The following is a 6,088-nucleotide window of genomic DNA, read 5'->3' on the forward strand; positions in this document are numbered from 1 at the left end:
AATTTAATCAAGAGCCTCAACACAGCACCAGCTCACCGTGACACAAAACAATCATCTTTATGGGTGTACATCCTTACAGGTTGAACAAGGTTCATTCTATTTTTATAGTCAATTCATGCGACATAATTCACCTAAATCAATAAATGTCTAAAAATAAACCTTCTATGTGCTTATTTTAGACTGTAAACATGAACAGCCACATGAGCAGATCACAGCCCTGTCAGGAAAACCCCTCATGATCTCTGAGGTATGTAGGCCTACTCAAATGACTGTCATCTGCCTCCTCTGTGTTTTTCCTGAAACAGAAAGGGAGGTAGAACAGCTTTACCGGAAATATGGTAAGAATTCAGAATCATAAAACTCAAAATACTGAGTGTCTAAGTGTTTCTCAAACTGTGGTAAATACATGTATCACTGGGAGTACATGAGCTCCTTCACATAGTACCTTTTCAGTTTGTGGGTTTGCCTCATTTAGAGTTCACTTTATACACTTCTGTCTTCACTTGGATCATTTCTTGTTTAGAACTACAGTAGAAATGATGTAGTCTACTTTTAAACCTGATTTAGCCCCAGATTAGACCTAGAATAGTCCTGTTAGAGACCTGGTTTAGATCTGGTGGTACTCAGAAAGCCATATCTCTTCTATCTTTAATCAAATCAAAAAAAAAAAAAAAAAAAAAAAAAAAAAAAGATTTGATCTTTAGCTTTACTTGGTATGAAAAGTTTGAGATCTACCGAGCTAGATAATTCTGTTACAGCGTTCATCCTCCACTCTACAAGATATATATATTTCATTGACACATGGACTCAAACCAGGGATCTCCAGGTACATGCTTCATAATACATAATATAAGTTACTATCTTTGAGACATATTGCTGTTGCTAAGCAATTATTACTTGCAAAAATATAACTTTTTACCAAGTTCTACTATTTTTTACACTGCGTAGCTTCTATAAAATTGTGTGAATTTGCATACCTTTAAATGTGGCCACATTGAGGGAGGCTGTAGATAACCTCACACACTGGAGTGTGCATGCTCAGGGCATAATTCATTATGCTTATAAAAGGTTTATTCTTGTCTAAATCTCGTCTTCAAATCTTTTCCTAAAATACCATTCAATGGCATTCACATTTCAGCTGGACCATAATGCACCAGTTTGTTCCTCAGCGGATCAGAGTAAAGCCTCCCACCAGCCCTACAATAACAGCAGCATTTCAGCATCACTCTGGCTCTACACTAATGTAGTCTGACAGAGCATACTGTTCGGCCACTTATTCCCAATCACAGCTCTGTCAGGGAGCTCTTCCGACATCTTGTTAGAAGTTTAAAGAGCATTCCCGTCATAATCTGCAGCCGTCAAAGAAATGAAGAGGGATTTCTTATAGGCCCTCTTTTGGCACGGCATGCTTACTTAACCGTACTCCCACGAACCCCCACACTGGGATTGTTATGGTTTGGGCTGTCTGTGTGAATGGCCACTTGCATTCATAGCCTCCGGATGCTTTCAGGTAATTGCTTCATTAAACATGTAGTGTCTTTTCACAAGTGATGGGTCTACAATGAAATTTTGCTCTAAATAGTATCATAGCTGGAAGAGTTTTGGACTTTAAAATTTCCATGTAATACAAAGTCCTATTGTTTATGGCATTTTAGTATTTTTTTAACCAAAAGTTTGATTTTCTGACTACTTTTATTTTTATTTCCAACGTAATATGCTATTTTGCCCTGTCTTTTGTCTGTGACAATTTTGGATTACACCTGCACTTAGGATTTTTTTTACAACTTTGATTTGATGTTTATCACAGCACAATCTCATTCTAGTATCACATTTTACAGTTTACATAACCAACAAACTCAGAAAGCCCTTGCTCCACGATGCGTCAAATCATTGAGGGAAGCGGGGATACGAATAATCCATATTGTTGTATCTAGGCCAAGTTATCAACACTGCATAAGTGCAAAAGTGCTATGTAGCTCGCCTTAGGCTTTAGATTGGTGTAGTCTACTTACTGTATTTCTGCAAGTTTTTGTTGCTCTCAAAAGACATAGATGTTTACCACCAAAGGGATTTTGCATGAATTTTTGATACAGGTTAAATAATACATGTCACATATCCGGTGGATGTAGACACAGCGATGCATGCCGTGCATTTTAACTACAGAAAAAGTGAATGGGGGAGTCAGAAGATACAAGCTCGCAAGATCTGGATACAGGAAGTTTTCACTGAATGTTTGACCTTTGTAATGCTATGGAGAGTATAAATGATAAGACATGAATAAAGCATAGATAAGGGGTAAAACAAGGCTGTCTGGCTATAGGTTGGGTGTTTTCACATTTTCAGTGAGTTGACATGGCAAAATCAATGAATGGAAATGGTTTAGTAATAGTAGAAGGTAGTTTGTGCATTTATTTTTAGGTATTAATTTGTTATAAATATTGCTGTATGTGTGTACAGTATGTTAAAAAATATCTCACTTTAGCCATTTGGGCAAGACACTTCAGTCATGTTGCCTGAATATGAATGAGTGCGAGTTATTGGAGAGGCTGTTTGTGCCAAATAGTAATCAAGTCTTTATCAGTTAAGAGCAACTTTGGCAGTGTTAAAAAGAGTACAGGATAGTGAGTTATTAATAGCAGTGGTATCTAGTAACTTTTATATCACTTTAATATTATTAGAGGTTGACGCATGTGTTCACTGTGCATCTTACTGTCCAATCTCTGTCTTTTTCTGCGAAATAAGTAACATGAGATCAGCTGAGCCTCTGTTGTATTCTGTCACAATCCTACCAAACATCTATAAGTAATATAGATAAGTATAATTACCACAGTATTACCTAGTACCTAATTACCTAGTATATTACCACACACTAGGTTTGTATAACAGTATATGGTTCAGTATATGTAGTTCAGATAAGATGACATCAGTCGACTTAACAGCTCAGTGACACACTCCAACATGTCCCGAGGCACACTTCCTTCAAGTATGATATTGTCAATACACAGGCGTAATTCCATTATGTCCTAACATCTTTATGTTTGTTTACCCATAATGCTTTGCTGCCTGATTTCACTTTGGCAGGATGTAACAGCAGGGAAGCAGCTGTTATGTGGACCCCTTTAAAGCAACAATTTATTATTTTTGTGTGTGTGTGTTTGTAATTTTCTCACTGAACTGGTTGATCACTTTGGTTAAAATATGAGAAATAATAAAGACAGAAATGCACCACAAACTTGCATAATAGGTTAATCCTAGATTCTAGCTCAGGATCAGGAGGAGCTCCACTGCAGCTGCCTACTGCTCCAGATTTAAACTGTTAAAGGAATCTTCTACTACTACTACTGCTACTACTACTACTACTACTACTACTACTACTACTACTACTACTACTACTACTACTACTACTACTACTACTACTACTACTACAACACCCTGATATTTTTTAAAAACAGTCGGGGATGTCGACAGTATTACAAAGAGTTACTTTGGATTGTGCATGAGTATACCTGAAGTCTTGGACATAGTTTGGTCATATCACACTTAACCAGTTGACACACAACACACAAACATACAGCTCCAAGCGATACCTATTGTGGGTTAACATTTTACACAGAGACATTAGAAGTTTTAAACACATTATTATTTTTGACCAGAAGAACAATAGCTGTAGTTGCTAAAATCAGTGCTGCTCTATGGACAGTGAAACCGGATAAACTAACAAGCCTGAGATGCCTTCAGTTAGAGCAAAGATGGCGGTTCAGCCACTAACATCATAAAATAATATCAGAGGTAAGCCTCTTTCCTCTCTTGCAAAAGAGACAAGTTATGCCCAAAGCCAAAGAACCAGTGATAGTCAGATGTATGAAGCAGGACAACTTTAAACTTCCCCAACATTTGAGGAAAAGCACATTTCAGAGTCACACACTTGGAAGGGATTTTTAAATCTTCCTTCTGAGTTGATGAACAGTGATTGTGATCTGGACGATTTTATGATAGATATTTGGACTCACCCTTCAACCCTAAGGAAAAAATGACACAGATCATAGATCATCCAAATGACACTGGTACAGTTGAAAGGAGCCTCAATCACCAGAGGCCCCAGATGATGTCCAAGATGATTCCAACTCTGTTACACTTACCCGAAATTATCTCAATTGCAACATCGGACCAGGTGAGGCAGACAGCATAGAGATGAATGGACAGAAATGTCCTAAATGGACAGAAATTTCTTCAGCCCCTTTGAAACCTGAAATTTGTGAAGCTGACCTCCAGGCCAGTGCCATGGAGTTGTTAAAGGAATCTCTCCCTGGATCACTTGAACCTAAAAATGAGGATGAAATGCCTTCTACAGGAAACACTACTAAAGTAGCTGAAGCTGTGATGGTCACTAATATCCTAGATAACGGCCGAGGAGCCTCCAATTATAATCAAAGAGGAACCTAAATCACCAAAGCCCACAGTAATGTCCCATTGATTCCCACTGTGTTAGTCCTGCTCAAAATGACCAAGACCTCTGAAAAACTTGGCATACAAACGGAAGTCATTGAAAAAGTGGCTGCAGTAGATGTGACCTGCACTGAAACTGATGAGTCTCAAACTGACAAGGGAGACCTGAAGGGCAAAATACATAAAAAGACTGAGGACCCATTGAATAGAGTCCACAATCATTCATTAAAAACTAAAAATAATGTCCAAGAGAAGACTTCCCACACTATTCCTTCAGAGGAACCTAAAAAGACACAGGTCAAGTCCAACCTCACCAGAAAAACACAAACTAACAACCAAGACCAAGACGATGTTGGTGGCTCAACCACCAACATCTCAAAGGACACAAAATCAGCAAAAAAGACAAAAATTATGCCCAAAGCAACAAAAAACAAACAGTGATGGGCAGATGTAAGAAGTAATATAACTTTAAACTTCCTGAATATTTGAGGAATGTCAAGGAACCTGAGGAAAAGCACATTTCAAAGACACACATTTCAAAGGATTTTCCATCTTCCACCCAAGTTGATGAACAGTAATTATGATATGCATGATTTTATTATTATTATTTTTAATCCACCCATTAACCCCCGATCAACACTAATAAAAAAGAAGGGAAAAAAGAAGGGATCTGAAAAATCATTAGAAACAACTGGAGACATTGAAAAAGTGTCTGACGTTGAAAAGATCACTGAAATCATAGTTCCTCCAAATTACTATGGGTTCTGACTAGGGCTGGGCGATATGGATCAAAATATATATCTCGATATATTTTGCTATATCTCGATATACGATATATATCTCGATATATGTTGAAGAAAAAATAACCCCCTAAAACTGAAAACTGCAAAAACAAATCTGCCAAATTCCACAAGGTCCTTTTTTTTTAATTGAAGTGTAAGAGGTCGGCAGTTCATATAGGAATGTTTAAGATTACAAAAAACCCTAATTACATAAATAATAATTTAACTGTAAAATAAAAGAAATAATACATATTTAGTTCTTTTCATTCATAAATAAAACAACTCAACACAAGATCATCTTTGCATTAATTCTGTTATCCAAACCATAATCATGAGCTCATTTAGCAGAGGAAGTTCAGGATGTTCCTTATTTCAGTAGATCCATGTTATTATCCAGCAGTAAGGAGCTCTGAGGTTTAATCCCACAATCCACTGCAGATCAAACCCAACGTTTCCAAACACTGTTGTACAAGTGATACTGCAGCAGATTATTAATTAAAATATTCTTCATAAATAAATTTTACATTTCTAAACTTTATAATATATAAAGCATAACAACTTTAGAGCCACATCAGCTCGTTTGCGATAATAATGTGTTTAATGCAGTTTTGCGCACGTGTGTTTACATTTTACAGAAACGAAACTTAAGCGCATGGCTCATTTGCATAAACAGCGCACTTCTCATGCAGCTCAGCTCGTTTAGCTTCTTTCGGGCTAAAGGACGCGACTCGGTGGATTATGAGGATGTTCTGCTGGTGGTTTTGTCTGTAAATGGTGGAAAAGGTTCGTGGTGCTTGAAGCTTTTCACTGGCACCAACTTTCGGCGTTCACTGCGACAGTGAGGAGTGAAGGAGACACGA

Source organism: Boleophthalmus pectinirostris, unplaced genomic scaffold, assembly GCF_026225935.1.
Source record: "Boleophthalmus pectinirostris isolate CB_2022bp ecotype Guang Dong unplaced genomic scaffold, ASM2622593v1 HiC_scaffold_7, whole genome shotgun sequence".
In the NCBI taxonomy this organism is placed as follows: Eukaryota; Metazoa; Chordata; class Actinopteri; order Gobiiformes; family Gobiidae; genus Boleophthalmus; species Boleophthalmus pectinirostris.